Below are 17,215 nucleotides of genomic sequence, written 5' to 3'. Positions count from 1 at the left end.
CCTTGCTAACCTCATCAGTTCCCGTGGAGTAAATGATTATTTCTAAGTCATTTGTTCTTACATCTCCTTATGCATCTCTTATCTCTTTGCTGACCTCCAGTCTCACATTGCCTTTTAGACATCTTGAATCACACATCCAGAAAGCATTTAAAACTCAACGTGTCCAAAACCATCTCTCTTCCCCAAAACTTTCTTCTCTTCTGAATTTCCCTGTTACCGCCAAGGATACCAGCATCCTCCCAGGCACCAACCTGGCCCCTTCCTACCTTTCCCCGCTTATTTCACCTTCCTCACTCTGCCCTCCCCACCCCTCTAGGCAACTCTGATCCAGGGCCACATGCCTCCTTGCTGACCCTCTCACATGCCACTCCATTTTCCAACCCTGTGCATTTCCACTAATTGTCCTGCATGCCTGGGATTCTCTCCCTCCTCATCTCCATCTCCTGGCTTCCTTCAAGTCTCAGTTAAAATTCAACCTTGTACAAAAGTCTTTCTTGGTCCCCCTTAATTCTAGTGCCTTCCCTCTGTTGATTATTTCTAATTTATTCTGTCTATAGCTTATTTGTATGCAGCTGTTTACATATGGTCTCTCTCATCAGACTGTGAGCTCCTTGAGGGGGACTTATTTTATATGCCTTACTTTATATTCTCAGCACTTGGGCACAGTGCCTGGAACACAGCAGGTGTTTAATAAATGCTTATGGATTGAGTGACATACAAATCAAATTTTAGAATCTCAGAGTTGGGAAGGTCCTTAGAGACCACACAGTCCAGCTCCAATGATGTAGGAGGAATAAACAAAGGGTTTGGAGAAGGAAAGGGAAAGGACTAGGCCAAGTTCACACAGTAAATTAATGGCAGAGCCCAGATTAAATCCCAAGTGTGTTGGTGCCAGATTTCCTAACATTTAGGAATGGGCTATGTTGTAGACACTGGGTTTTCCCTCACCAGTGATCATCAGAGGTTAAATGGCTATGTACTGAGATGACACAAGACGGGCTTCTTGTTCAAGTGGGTGGGTTGGACCAGGCAGCTTCTGAGGCCCCTTACAGCTTGGAGATTCTGCAAGGCCATGATCATGGATTCCTCATTCAGTGCCCTGTCTCTGAAATCCTACTGAGCCTTCAAGATGGGCTGCATAAGAAAATTACATGCATGAGACTAAGATCCCCCTGAATGGGCAAGTGTTTTTGGAGCTCAGATAGCAAAGTCCACCTTCCACAGAGTCACTAGTATTGGGAATAGCCAATGCCAAATCAATGGGCTGTCATTTCCTTAGGAGACAAGTCTTTAGGAGAGTCATACTTGCCCCCCTTCCCCAACCCCTGCACCCCCCAAAAAATTCATAAAGGTTGGAACTGATTGAAAATTTGGAATTATAATGGCATAATTCATCAGCTCCCAGTCATTCCCATTAACAAGGTAGAAGAGTAGAAGGCCTCTGGAAAGGAAAGGAACACATTGATTATTCAACCTCAGAACTATTAATGCCGAAAGCAATGAATGAAGAAATTGACTTTAAGCCATTCTACCAATAAATGATGTTGTTTTCAAGTAAAGAAAAAACAATTAGGTTCTATTAAAAGAGACATACGATTTCATTATTCTCAGAAATAATTTGTCAGAGTCAAAAGAGGAGGGAAGGAAGAAATGAGCGAGTGAGTGAAAGCTGGAGTCTGACACAGTCAGAGGGTGGGGGGAAGAAGCTCAAGATGTCATGGAGGCAAAATAGACAACCAAAGAAATGCTCCTAAATTTAGAGCTGGCAAAATCTATTCCCTACACCCGTCATGGATCCTTCGGTGCCTGAGCTGAGTGGAGCTAGGTATGCTCATGAAAGATGAATGGATGGATAAATGGATAGATGGGTGGGTGGATGGGCAGACAAGTGTGTACTGAACAAATGAGGAGACGACTGGATGGATGCACCAATGAGTGACTGAAAGAATGAACAATAAATGAACAAGCTAGCAGATGAATAAATGGATGGGGGATGGACAGACAGATGAACAACTGAATGAATTAACAAATAAATGAGTGGATAGAAAGATGGATGAAAGAATAGATGAATGGGTGGGTGGATAAGTGAATGGTTCAGTGAACAACTGAAAGGCAATGAACTAATTAACAAATGAACAAGTAAGCAAATGAATAGATAAATAGAAGGATGGATAGATGAATTCACAAAGGAAGAGGGAGAGGGGGAGAGAAGAGGGGAGAGGGAGAGGGGGAGGAAGAGGGAGAGGGAAAGGGAAAGGGTATATTAGGAAGGCAGAATTTATGATTTCAAAGAGAATCTCATATGTGCCTAAAAGGTCCGGAACCGCAGGATATAAGGAATTCTCTAGGCAGAAGGCAGGAGAACTAAAGCATGTATTTACACTCCACAATAACAATCCCACAAACCAGCATCCCCATTTTGATATTTTCATCAAAAGCTTCCAGGCCCAATAAGTCCGCCTCACAAGGGTAACTAGGAGGCCACAGAGAAGCGAGATGGTATAAGGCAAAATCGTATACATGCTTCCCCTCTATGGTAAGAAGATTACCCACTAGCCTCTAGTCAGCTCTGCTACCGGCAGCTCAGCTTCGCTGTAGGCGTCTCTGGCTCCAACCGGAAAAGGAAAGGAGGATCTTCAAGCTGTCCTCTCCCCTCTTATAGTTTTAGACATCATCAAGCGCCGCCTGAACGACCAGGGCCGATTGGTTCTTGACTTGGCCCCTCCCCCAGCGTAAACCACGTTAACACACCTCCCCTCAGCCAGTGCCATGACTCATCACACAGGAAGCTCTGGTCCTGCCCCAGAAGAGCAAGCCCCAGCGTCCAGGGAAGCTCAAGGAGGCGAGCTGAGTCATTCAAAGAAAACAAAGTCCATTCTGGCTACAAAGGGAGAGGGAGAGGAAGATTTTATTGTCATTTTCTATCTTATTATTTAATATAGGTATATTATCTATATTAAATATAATAGAGGGAGAGGGAGCGGGAAAAAGGGAAGATAGCAGCATGATGTTGGGGAACCTCAGCCATCACAACTGATGCTCTTCCAAAGAACATCAGTGAACCTGGTTAGGTAAAGAGGTTTGTTTAATTGGAAGAAGACTGTGTCTTCTTAGGAACCCCAAGTTTTCAACTTAGTTATGTGTCAAGATGTAAATCAGGGTGTTTCTCCTTCTTCTGGGGATTATTTTTCTTCCGATGACTATCCCTATAGTTGTGAGGCCCCAGACCTTCCTTGGTACCTCTGTCAGCCCAGACTCAATTACCCAGCTCCCTCAGGCCCTGCTCTTTGGCATCCAGTTTACTTAGCTCATCCGCCATATCTCAAAACAAGTCTAATTATAGGACTTTCCAAAGAGTGGCTCCTGAGCCATCCCAAAGGGCTCAAACTTTACCAAGGCTCAGCCAAGGGCCATGCCTGTGCATCTATTGGTCACACACCATAAAGAGCAAGACGGAGCTCACATGCCAAGACATACAGGTAATAACAATTTGGGTCAGGCACTGTCCAGCAAGGTCAGAGTGGAGCGGAGCCAAGCCAGAGCAAGATTGGGACTGCTGTAGGGTCTGAGCCCTGGGAGGGATGCTCTCTAACTGTTAGCCTTGGGCAAAAGTCATTCCCAATTTGGGAGCCTCAGCTTTTTAGTCTGAAAAATAGTGCAATATTAATTAAGGTGGGACTTTTTTGCTGTTTTCTCTTTTGGAGCACTTATTTAATCAAGTGCCTTTGATGAGTCTAGCCTTTGTTTCTTTGATTAAATTAGGAGTCTTTGATGACCTCCTTGCCTCAAGGGAAAGCCTGGTTTGCGTGGGTTTGAGTGACATGTTTGTGACACCAGATGCTTTTAGGCCACATGGGTTTGAGTCCCAGGTTTGTGATGCTTTTAGGTCATGTGGGTTTGAGTCACACATTGTGATGCCCTTTGACCCTGAACAAGATATATAAACCCAGAGGTTGGCATTCTCCGTTGGGACTCTCAGTCACTGGAAGAGTGGCATGGTACTCTGGGCAGCCATTTCAAGAGCCCCCAGCTTGTAAACCCAGACGTTAATGCTTTCCTGGTAACTACGAATTGTGATTTGGTCTGTTTATATTGTGTATGTTTGTAATTTATTTGTATTTGCTCTGAAGTTCAGGGTGCTGGCTTTCCCTCCTGAACTAAGTGAATGATGTTTGTATGTTGGATTAAAGTGAGATTGTTAACCCTTTAACGCTGCTTTCCTTAGTAAAGCAGATCAAAGAACCTGTGCTGGCAGCTCTTGTTGCTGGTCTTGTTGGGTCTTACACCCCACAGTAGCTGCTAGCAACATTGTTGCTACAAACAGTAACAGTAATACTTTTACCACCTGCACCATAGTGAGGAAAGAATTGTGTAAACCTTAAATTCAGAAATTTGAGTCATTCATCAGTCAACAAGCACTAATTACTGTGTGCCAGGCACTGTATTGGTGTGAAGGCCGGATACACAAAGAATGAAGGAGTCCCTGTAACTATTAAAGGGTCAGGTTTTCCTCCTTCCAAGTATCTCTTTGTTAAAGAAGCATCCCCAAACTCCAGCCATCCCTGGAATGCTCCCCCGCCTCTTCTCCTGCCTTAGCTTCCTTCAAATTCCAGCTCAGATCCACCTTCTGCAGGAAGCCTTTCCTGCCACCTTCCCAGTTCTGGTGTTTCCTTTTTATTAATTAACTCCCATTTATCCTGTCTCTATCTTGTCTGAAAATAGCTGTTTGCATGGTGTCTCTCCCACTGGACTGTGAGCTCCTTGGGAGCCTTTCTTTGTATCTCCAGTGCTTAGCACAATGTCTGGCATACAGTGAGTGCTTAATAAATGTTTGTTGTCTGACTGACTAAATCACTAGACACTGTATTTATTTGAGTGACATGTCCCTAACATTTGACACCAGGTTAATGAGGACTTCATTATAGTCACAAAATTTGAGAGCTGGAAGGGACTATAGAAAAGAATCTGTATGAATCATACCTGGGCAGAGATGTAGGATGCCCTCTGCACACAGTCATTCAGCCTCCATGTGATGGAGGAGAATCCACAGCCCTCGAGGCAGCCCGTTCCACTGCTGGACAGCTCCCATCGTGGGCAAGTTCTTCTCTACAATCTACAAGCCTCAATCTGCCCCTCTGCACCACCTCCAACAGCGCTCCCAGCTCTGGCCTCTTGGGCTGAGCAAGGTAAGTGTAGACCCTCTTCTATAAGTCAGCCTTTAGCTTTTCAGATACTTAAAAATCATCATCACATTCCCTCGTCTTCCCTTCTCCATTTCCTTCAACCAATCCCCGTTCAGTCCTCCCACCATCCCAGTCACCCTCTCGTAGATAGCCCCTAGTTTGTCATTGTTTCTATCATCTAGTATATTCTTATTTATTCTGTTAAGCGTTTCCCAGCAACATTTGAATCTGGTTGGGGAGTTTTGCTGCTGTGAGCTGCAGCTACAAGCCTGACACCTGAGGTATAGCCTGTCATAGTTAGGGGCAGGTCCGACAGCTCCAGGCATGACTGGGACTGGGCCATGTTCAAGGACAAGGCCCCTGCTTCTCTCCTGAATACCCCACCCCCACCACACCCTTCCCCGTGAGTGAGCTGATGCCGTATTATAAAACCAAGCTAACACAGTGATCAAATTCTGCTCAAGGTTAGACTTTCCCATTTAAATAAAATTTATTTTCTGCTAAAATGTGCGGTCACAACCGAGTATGATGTAAAATAAAAACAAAGCTATGAATAATGGCCGGCACTAGCCCGCTAACACTTCCTAAATCAGCTCTCCCTTAGTGTCCGCTCTTGCCAGCCAGACCCCTGCCACATCTGCCATCTGTATTCCAGACAGCCACACCTCTCCTCGGTACCAATCTCCTCTCCCAGAGCCAGGCTCAGATTTCAGGTCGTACCCCTCACGGGCCACCTTTATCTTTGTCTGCCTCAGCAGTAAACACCAACCCTCGGAACCCGACTGGCTCAGGACCCACCCTTGGACCCTCCTTCCCAGCCCCTCCATCCTAATACAACCAGCAGCTACTGGAACCATAGGAGACTTTGGAGATGCTCTCATCAGGAGGCACCAGGTAGGAATTCTATTCCCCACACTCTCATTGTACAGCCTCTGAAACCTCCACTTCCTCGTCTGGGAAACAGAGAAAAGAATCCTGTGTTGTCTCTCCCTGTTAGGATATAAGCCTCCTGAGGACAGCCTTGTTTGCTTGTGGTTGTATACCCAGCATTTAACACAGTGACACAAGGAAGGGAATGAGCACTTATTAAGTGCCCACTATATGGCAAGCCCTTTACAAATATCTCATTTGATCCTTACAATAACACTGGGGGGAGGTGCTATTTTTGTCCTAATTTTACAGTTGAGGAAATTGAGGCAGCCAGATTAAATGACTTGCCCAGGGTCACAGGGCTAGGAAGTGTCTGAGACTAGATTTGAACTCAGGTCTTCCTGACTCCAGACCCGGTGCTCTATCCACTGTACCGTCTAGATGCTATCCACCTTCCACATGGCACTGATGTGAGACTCCTGAAAGATAATAGATATAAAAAGTCTTTAAAAGATTGGATTATCACAGAGGTGGAAACTGAAGTTCATAAGAGGAACACAGAAACACAGTCAGAAACCCCAAGAATCACAGGCTTTTGGAGTGGAGAGAGACCTCAGAGCTTTTCCAGCACAGCCCTATAAATGATCCTCCATCATCCACTCAAAGACCTCTGGAAGGAGATGCTACCACATCCTGAGAACACCCATCCCACTCTCGGATGGCTCTAATTGTTCCCTTGAACAGAAACTGTCATCTCTGTCACTCCTTCCCCCTTCTCTTCCCCCACCCCACAAAGTTGTTCCAAGTTTTGACCCCCGGGACCAAGAAGGACTCAACACTCATCTCCCTGACAGCCTTTCAAATACATAAGATAAACATCATATCCTCCACCCCTAGTTCCTAACCTCTACTCTAGGCCAAACGCTGATACCCTCTGGTGTCTGGTCTCCACTCCCTTCATCATCCTTCTCTGGACCTTATCAGTGCTTAATGCCTCAGTGGGTCCACAGTTACATTGAAGCGGCTATTCTCTCTAATGAGGCCAAAGAGGATTCTCATCCTGTGTGGTTCATGTCCATGTGAAATCAATTCAATTCTATATATGTTTATTAAGTGTCTACTAGATACAAAGCCCTGTTCTAGGTTGTGAACATATGAAACCAAGAATGAAGAAGTCCATGCCCTCAAGGGAGAGTAGGGGGAGTACCTAGAGGACAACATGTGAATAGCTATCCCTGATATGGGTTCCATCCCATGTTCTGTACATGCAGCAGTCAGAGCTGTGGGGGATAAAGGATAAGTGAGGCAAAGACCTCATTCCACCCCAGGCTTCCTTCTTGACTCCTCAGTCTGCCATACCACCAAAGGCTCCTCACCCTGCAAGTTCACTTCAGCCCTGGATCCCTCCACCCCTGTGGCCCTCTTCTCTGATTGACTGGTTCTTCCCAGGATTTTCATTTTAAGGAAAGTGCTCATCTCAGCCATGTCTTCATTCCACTCTGGGTTCCATTCCTGAATCTCTGGACTTTCTCTGCCATGGCCTTGCGTGGGTACCCTCTCCTTCCCCCCTCCCATTTTTCTTCAGCTTCCTTTTGTGAGCTATGTTCCCCAATTAGAATGTAAGCTCCTTGAGGGCAAGAACTGTCTTTCCTTCTACTTGTATTTGTATTGCAGCACTTACCACAGTGCCTAGCACATAGTAAGCATGTAATAAATGCTTTCTGACTTGATTTGACTTGATCCTATACCCAGCTGGCTTCAAAGAGCTCGCAGCCTGGTGAGAGGATAAGACCAGGACACACAAGTATCCTCCTCAGACACTTTGCATATTCTCATTTCTACTATAAAGTACTCTGAGGTGTAATAATACTCCATCACAGTCACATACCTCAAATATCCTGGAGTATCCTTGAGCTGTAAAAAATGGTGACTATGAAGAGTTCAGAGAAGCAACAGCATGATTTATATAAACTGATGCAGAAGGAAGTAAGCAGAACAAGGAAAATCATATACATAATTACTACAGTAATGTCAAGAGAAAAAACAAAAACTGGACACTTTATAATTATAACAACCAAGCTAACCTCCCATTCTTCGTTGCTGAAGTAGGAAGTGGGGGCTATGGATGTGGAAGGCTGCATACACTGGCAGGCAGGATCTTAATGTTTCTTAGGCTTATTGAAATTTTTTCTCTTTCTTTTTAAATACGGATTATAAAAGGTAGCTTACTGGAGAAAGGAATGGGACTATATTAAAATAAGAATATATATATATATATATATATATATAGAAATGAATGTGACATAAAAACAAAAAGTATTAATAAAATTAAGATTTTTCTTAGTACTCCAGGGTTTATATTGAGGAAGAACTCATTTCTGACCAGGAAAACCAGGGAAGGTGTCCTGGAAGAAGTGCCATCTAGGGTGGGTCTGATGCCTATCTCATCTAGAAATGTGAGTGAGCGGCCTATCCTTATCTGTGTGAATAACCCACTTAGTTTTCTCTATTCATGCTCTGAGCTAGTTTTCTCTATTCCTTCTCTGGAGAAGCGGCCACTGTACAGAGGCTGTTCTCACCACTGCCTACACACTCTAGGCTTAAAGGGCTTTCCCAGAGGCAAGTATTATGGGGGTGGCGGGGCGGGGAGGAAGGCACATGGCAAGCAACGAAATAAGAGAATTTTAGCATTGCCTCCATTGGCTTGAGGCTGGCGAGAGCTCACAGTTCAGGTAATTAACTGGTTAGTGAAAGAAGAATTTCTGGCTTGGCTTTCATTGCCCCTATTCTGTTTGTAAAATTCCAGCTGGAGACAGCAGCTTTAGCTCCAGTGTTTGCTAGTCAGTTTACTATTTTACCTTCTCCTCCTTTTGCTATTGGTTCTTTGATGTGTCAATCTTTCCCTTCCCCTTTGCCCTCTGTAAAATTCCAACAGTACCCATCCTGCTGATGTAACTAAAGACTAATCAAAATTGCTGAAAATGTAAGTCAGGACCCATTAGTTTTTGTATACTATGGGACTGTGCTTCAAGAATATAACAAGCCAATTATTAAAACGTCCCTGGGTGTAAATAAGTATGATTGGCAACAGTACCTATCGGTGAATCCTAGGACAATTTCTATGTCAGCAGGAACGATCTTTCTGGCTATTTAGGAGGCTGAGGAGAGATAAATAGAAATTCTCACAAATGGAGTAAGAATGCTTTTAAAGGGAAATTTTTAAATGAAGATTAACAATCTGTGGGCACAGACAAAATTTACCTGGGAAAAACCTTCTCTCTGAATATTTATATTCCTGCTCTGAAACGACCCCACTTGGGAGTCCAAATTCAGAAATAATGAGGATCTATGGATCCTTTCAAGGACAATGGATTAGGATAGCCGGAGACTGGAAAGGAGGGAGAGAGTCAGGATATTCAAAGAGGTTCTTTATATAGAGCAGCTCAGACTGACTCCAGTGCCAAGAACAGACTGAGCCTGGACTTTGCACACAGGCTACAATTAAGTGGAAATGCATCGGAAAAGTCTATACGTATGGTATTTAATTTTCCATAACCCTCATTAAATACTTACCCCCACCCACGAGGTGCTCTGTATCAAGGCCTCCTCAGCTCCCTCGCAATATCAGGGTTGATCTGACGTTCTGCTTCATTTCCATTCTATGGCCAAGGTTGACAAAAAGGGAAAATGATAAATGCTGGGAAAGCTATGGGAAAATAAGGTACATTGATGTTGGTGGAGCTGTGGATGGGTCCAACCATTCTGGAAAACAATTTGGAACATGACCGAAAAGTTACTAAACTGCATGCCCTCTGTCCCAGGGCTACTACCATGAAGCCTATCACTCCAAAGAAATAAGAGAAAGAGGAAAAGGACTCACATGTAAAGATACTGACAGCAACTTTTTTTTGTAGTATCAAAGAAATGGAAACCCAAGGGGTGCCCATCAACTCGGGAATGACTCCGCGAGTTATGGTGTATGAATGGGATGAATGTTATTGTGTTGGGAGAAATGACAGAAAGGATGGTTTCGGAGAAACCTGGTTAGATTTGTATGAAATAAAGCAGAAGCAAGTGAGCAGAAGTAGGATGACCATTTATACAATTAACAATAACATTATAAAAAGAAACAGTCCTGCAAGACTTGAGAATCCTGATCAATGCTGTGACCGACCACAGTTTCAAAGGACTCATGTTGAGGAAATCTGTGATCAGCTTCCTGACAGAGGAGCTAGATTCGGGGGAGCAGAACTAGAAATAATGTTTTTGGACATGGGAATGTGGGAATTTGTTTTGCTTGACCATCCATATTTGTTACAAGGATTTGGTTTTTTTTTTTCTCTAGTGGTAAGGAGAGAGAAAAAAAATGATTTTCGCTTAATGAAAATTTCAGCTCAATGAAAATATTTTCAATTTAATATCAGAGTTTATACCTGACAACTTGCTGTTTGAGTGAGAAGACTATGTCCTTTGGCCCATGTTACCTGTCCCCCAGGGTCACGGGGTCATGGACTAATAGGGCAGCTCCCTCTCTTGAACAGGTCAGGATTCCCCATGGTTTTAAGATGTGGTCCCCAGGGAGCCATGAGGGCCAGATTGAGGGAGGCAGTTTTTGTGCATGAAAAGTGGCTGGATCCCCTCTGGTACTAAATTACTGGAAATGCTGGCAACGGGAAATTGCATCATTCTTGGAGCTGAGCTGAAGAACAGCTGGACAGGGGGGTGGTGGGCTCAGGGTGTGACACCTGCGGGCATGCAGTCTAACTACACTGGACAAGGAGTGCTGACTGAGCTTCATGCCTCTCTTCTGGGCCTTGGGCTCTTCTGCAGCCTAAGCTGGCTTCCTGACAGAGCACAGAGCAGTCCAGGAGCCTCACCCACCCCCAACCTTCTCTGGAGAGAAAACCAGCTACTTACAATTTAGGGGGAAGGTCAATAAAAAACCTTACTCTGCCCATAGTTATAGGCCAGGACACAGAGAAGCATTGGCTTGCCCAAAGAGGGCTCATAAAGAAATTCCCATAGTCATGTAGGATGACAAATGGTCAGCCACTGGCCAGTCTCGTGCATTTGGGGGAAAGACAGAAACTTCCTAATCTGCTAGCTTGTCATTGACCTCAGGGTCTGAATCAAAGCATACTTTGCCAAAGAACAGGGGAAGAGGCCACAAGAAAATAACTGTCCATTTAGAAAGACAGGCTCATCTTAACACAGCATTCATTGCTCAAGCAGTGGAAGAAAGAGAGCCACCTGTACCCAGCGGGCAGAGATGGATAAATGAATAGACAGACGGCTTCACTTCCAGTGAGCTGACCCCAATCTTTATTTGTACCTTCCTGGCAGTGCCTGACACACAGTGAGCATTTAATAGATGCTTGTTGACTGACTGAGAAGAGAAACGAGCAGAACTAACTCCCTCTCTTGCTCTTTCTCTCAGTCTCTCTCTTTGTCTCTCTCCATCTCTGACCATCTCTCTCCTCCCTCCCTGGGGAGCAAGTCCCAATGGTCCCACTGAGCCTTGTTCAGACATTCACTACCTAAACATCTTACATGCTTAGGGTGACTCAAGAATGTTATTTTCATCCCATGATACCCATTCTTGGTCTCCACCAAAGAGCTTCATCTCCCCAGTGGTCTGTATGCTCAGCCTTTCCTGGCCTGGCATCTTTCCTAAGGACTTGATGACTTCCCTCACTGGCTATGGGCTAATAGTTCCCTTTAAATCCCTCCCATCCTTGGATAAAATTGTGTCTTGACTCTGGACTTCAGCATTGCTGGCTGTTGGTTTCCAGTGCCTAGAAGGCCCCAGGTGTCTTGTCCTCCAACAGATTTAGGGCACAGCAAGCCACAGAAGAGCTGGTCAAGGTCAGAAGTCTCCTCTCCTCTGGGGGGCGTGTTCACACAGACCAGTTTGGGGATGGGGGGAGGGTCTGACTGCAGGAGTAAAGAGCAGAGGGTTCTGGCTCTGGAGACAGAGGACCAGAGTGCGAATTCCAGCCCCATCCTGCACAAACCATTTATCCACCTTGAGCTTTATCTCATCTAAGAAGGACTGGTCTCTCAAGCCTCTTTCAGCTCCAAATCCTGATACAGAAAATGGCTTGTGACCTGGTACAGCCTAGGAAAAAGCCTCAGAGGGAAAAGTGATTTTTACAACTGAGAAAATTGGGGTCACTCCTCTCTGGGTCTCATCTTCCTCACCTATAAAATGGTCACTTCCAGCTCCAAAGTCAACTGTCAATAAACATTTACTAAGCACCTACTATGTGCCAGGAACCATGTTAAGCTCTGGAGATACAAATACAAAAACACAAAAAGACAGCCCCTGTCCTCAAAGAGCTTCCAATCAAATGGGGGAAGCCATTCTACAAGAAGAAGCTGAGAAGGGGAAGGAGGCATGTGGAGAAGGCAGGGGCATGATGGAGAAGGTCAAAGCGAGCAGAGCCAGGTAGGAAATGAACTGAGGGCTGGCCCGTGCCTCCTCCTTAAATGTAGTTCTGACTGATGACAGAGGGAAGGCCAGCACCCACAACTCTGGTCTCCCATTCAGGGCCCTGCCCAGTGCACCACACAGCCTCTCCTGCCTGGTTTCCATTAGTCCCAGGGACAGAAATGATGCTTGGGAAACAGTTCACCTGCCACTAGGGGAGAAAACAACTGGCCAGGCTTTATTGGTCCTCAGGAATGCATCTCAACAAGTCTCAATGTGAAGACCAGATGTGCTGAGGCCAGCGGGGTCAGAGGGACCGGCCCTTCATTAACCTGCCGAGCCCTTGCATGATACGCATGGAAGCCAGGAGGGAACATGTGGAAATTGTCCAGGAAAGCCAGGGAGGAGAAGGAGAGCAGCATCTGCCCGGCTCTGTTTGAAGAGGGGAGCTCTGAAGGTTGCCCGGGGAGGCCTCTGTTCCTGCATGTACCATGCTTGCTGAGAGACTGTTGATTACAGTCAGCACCCCAGAACCTCTGAGCTGGAAGGAACCTCTGGGACAGCCCCAACAAGTGGCCATCCGGCATCTACCTGAGCCCCTTTGGTGATGGGGGGCTCACTCCCTGTCGAGGCAGCCCAATCCACGACTGGACAGATCTGCTTGTTCAGAAGTCCCAAACCCGCCTTTCCTGCAGCATAACCTTGGCGGCTCATTCTGCCCGCTGAACCCTCCTTCTCAATGCTTGAAGGCTGTTGTGCCTTTTGAAAACATCTAAATTCAGATGGCCCAAAAGCAGGAGTCAGGAAAGCCCAAGTCACTGGCAGAGGTTTGATAACCTGGGGGGAGAGATGGGAAATTAAACCAATGGGAAAAGGACTTTTCTATTGTTAAGACAAACCTATGATGGGCTTTGAAGCCCAGTGTCTACAAAGGGCTGAAATTAGGCTGCTGAGAAAGAAGCATCCCACCAACTGATTAGCTGAAGTCTTTTCTTCAAAGAAAGCTCTAATCATATACTTTGAAGGGCTGGGACCATGAGCTGACAGTTGGCAAAAGCCACACCGCCTCCCCAAAGCATCGAGTGCCAGGGCCAGGAAGACAGTGTCCAATGCCAGCCAAATTGCTGTGTTCCTAGCTGCCCATAATGCTGGCCTGATGGATGGGCATCAAATAACAGAAGAGAAAGAAACAGGCAAGCCCATACGATGCTGAGGATGAGGGCTGGGTGCCTGGGGAGCTGAAGACTAATCTACAAGCTGAGATCCCAAACCTAAGGCATGTCTGGGCACCCAGGTCTCCCTCCCCCTCCCCAGACCCCCAGCCCAGCTTCCTGTTATCTTCCTTGGCCCCCATTCACCCCCCTCCCCAGGTATCTTCCCACTCTTCCTTGGGCTGACCCTGATCTTGCCATCCTCTGAGGCCCGGCTCATTTCACCTCTGCCATGAAGCCTTCCCTGACTCATCCTGATCTCTCCTCTGACACCTTGAACACCCGACACCTGTAGCCCTGATTTGGCCCTGATCACACCTGCCCTTGTGATCTCTTCTTATCCTGTCTTATCATTTTTAGTTTAATTTTTCATACGAACAGCCTCCTTCAGACTATGAGGTCCCCGAGGGCGAGGCCTAGGACTCCTCCTCTGCCCCAGCCCTATCCCAGAGAATTCTCTGAGGGCTGGTCTGGGGCTGTCTCTCCTTTATCTTCCAACCCTCCCCCTAGACTGGTGGCCTTCTGAGGGCCCGGCCGGACGTCTCCTCCTCAGTCTCCTTCATCATTTAGCCACAGGCTTATCCATATGAGTTTAATTTGACCTAAAAAATAAGTTGAGAAGGCTGAGAACGGGCTCCCCGTGCTGAAATGTCTGAAGAGCTTTGAAGAACTTCCAGGAAGGAAATCCAAGGCCTCCCAGCCATACGGCCTTAGGAGGCAGCGACCTGCAGTCATTGGTGATGCTCACGTCGGACATCCATTCATCAGACCAGACCATCTCACATGTTCCTGAGATTCTGTGACCCAGAGTCATCTGCTGGCCGAGGTTTTAGAATAGGATTCATTTAAAATACAACACGGTGACTAGGCAAGCTGGTTAAGCAGCGAGGGGACTGGGGCAGCTCTGCTCCGCCCAACGCCACCACCTGGTGGCCACACCCTCGGGGCCCCGTCCAACCCACTCTCTGGAGAAAAAGAAGTGATTCTCCTGCCCCCCCCCCCATGCCAAGGGGCCTCCCCTGCCTGCTCCTGGCCAGCCTTCAGAGGGCACAGGACCTCAGCCATGCCTGAGCATGATTCCCCTATTCCTCAGGAGTAGTTCTCCAGCCTATGACCTTGAGTGATGGAGAGTTCACTACCTGCCTAGTCTCCTCTAACTCCTCCAGCCTGAATGAATGAAAAGGCACTTATTTCTTGAGTGTATACTGTGTGCTAAGCATATAAACACACAAATAAAAAAGCTGAGACAGCCCTTGCCTCAATCTTCCATTTCCAAGGGGAAGGAAGACAGCCCCTAGCAGGGGACCAGCCTGTTGTCCTTAAGGTTCATCTGTTTCATGTCATTAGCCCAATCGACAAGTAGGGGAGGGGGAGGGGAATCAGCATTTACTAAGCACCTACTGTGTGCCAGATACCGTGCTAAGTGCCTTACAATTAAATCTCATTTCTTCCTCACAACCACCCGGAGGTCAGTGCTATTATCTTCACCAAGGCAGAGCTAAGTGACTTGCCCCAGGGTGAGCCAGTTAGGAAGCGTCAGGCTGGATTTTAACTCGGATCTTCCGGATCCCAGGCCCAGCCCTCTAAGGTCCTGTGCATCGGCCTCATCATCCTGGCAGACAATGAACCTGTACAGGACCATACATCCACAGCAATCTGTGGGAAACCCCAGTGTGTGTGGGGAGGCAGAAGACGCTCCTGTCCCTTATTACATGACTTTGCTAGAGATGGAGCAGCACAGTGGACGGCGAACCAGCCTTGTGGCCTTCCAGACCCAGGCTCAAGACCCACCCCTAACACATCGTGGCTCTGGAAGCATGGCCGCCTCTCTGTGCCCCAGGCCACAAGTGGCTGAGACCAAGGAGTCCAACATTCCAGCCCGAGCCAGGGCAAGACGTCACTGGGAAATGTTTAACAAAATAAATAGAAATACAGCGAAACATCGTGTTAATATGTCAACAGGTGGCCCCCAGGAGGCCCCTCCCACACAGAAGCCAAGAAAAGGGGTCCTGGGTTGGTTGGCTCCTGCCCACCTTGGCCCTGTCGGAGATGTTCCACACTCAGGCCGCACTCTGCAACAGACAAGGCTGAAAGCTGAAGACCCCCCAAAACAGCTCGTCTCCTTCTCTCCAGCTCTTGGCCGGTCCCATGGGGTAGAGCTAAGAGCCTCAGACCTAAGTTACACAAAGACGAATTTTGAGTCAACAGAAGGAAAGCCTCCTTGTCACTGAGCCACCAAAGAGTGGGATAGGGTTGCACGTTGGGCAGGAAGTTCTGTCACTAAAGGCACTGAGAGTGTGTGTGTGCATATGAGTGTGTGTGTGCGTGTGTGCATGTGCATGTGTGAGTGTACGAGTGTGTGAGTGTGAACACACATATGCAGCTGCCCATCTATCTGGGTAAGTCTCTGAGTCTGAGCATAGCCCCCAGGGTGGTTTCCTGTACCCTGAAGCTGCTTCTCTCCCCAGACATTCGCTCAGTCACTAAGTCCAGACAGGGCCCCCTCTTCTTTGCTGACGCACTTGGTTGTCTAGGTCCCAGCCGCTGCCTCCATCTGCTTTGCATGTGCTTGGCACACAGTAGGTACTTAATAAATGCCTATGCTTGATGGAAACATCTGAGCTAGTGAGAGCAGGAAATTAGTCGTCTTTGGAGTCATTGGCTGGACTAGCACCTGAAAGCTCCGGGCTGCAGGCTGGGCCTGGTGCCTCCAGCAGCTGCAAGAGATGCTCCCCAAAGCCCTGGAGGCTGGAAATCCTCCCTCCACCCTCCCACATTTGCCCAGGAACAAAGAAGAAGGAGAAGGGGGGCGGTTCAGGGAACCAAGGTTCTGCTGCGCCCGAGCAGACAGGCCTGAGTAAGCGGAGGGATGTCCCCAGGATGGCCAGAAGTCTGAGGGCCAAGACAAACCTCGGCACTCGGGAGGAGAATAAACACGCAAAAGCTAGGTGTTGGCATTTGTTGCCTGGCAGAGTCCTCCCTCTAGTGTCCAAACCAAGAAAATGCAACGGTAAAATCTGAAAAACCGACCTAAAGACATATACATACATACACATACACACAGCAGATTTGGGTTGAGGAAAGAATCCTCCCTCTTTTTAAGGAACGCAATTTAAACCAACACACCTCGAGTGTCTACCTGCTCTGAGCATCGAGCACAGGGTTCAAATCCCACCTTGGGGGCTCCCTACCTATATGACTCTGAGCAAGTCTCCACTTCTCGGATCCTGTTTCTTCACCTGTAAAACGGGGATAGTAAACAACGGCGCTGACCTTGCAGGGTTGTTGGGGGACTAAGATAATGTATGAAAAGCGCCTTGCAAACTGTAAAGTACCAAACATTAGCTGTCGACGTTGTCCAGTCACGTCCGACTCTTTGTGACTCCACCTGGGGTTTTCTTGGCAGAGAGACTGGAGTGGTTTGTTATTTCCCTCTTCAGCTCATTTTACAATGAGGAAACTGAGGCAGACAGGGTTAGGAAGATGATTCTTCCCAGCCCCAGCACTCCACCCACTGTGCC

The sequence above is a fragment of the Trichosurus vulpecula genome, chromosome 5, assembly GCF_011100635.1.
Source record: "Trichosurus vulpecula isolate mTriVul1 chromosome 5, mTriVul1.pri, whole genome shotgun sequence".
In the NCBI taxonomy this organism is placed as follows: domain Eukaryota; kingdom Metazoa; phylum Chordata; class Mammalia; order Diprotodontia; family Phalangeridae; genus Trichosurus; species Trichosurus vulpecula.
Note: the sequence above shows the minus strand (reverse complement) of the source record.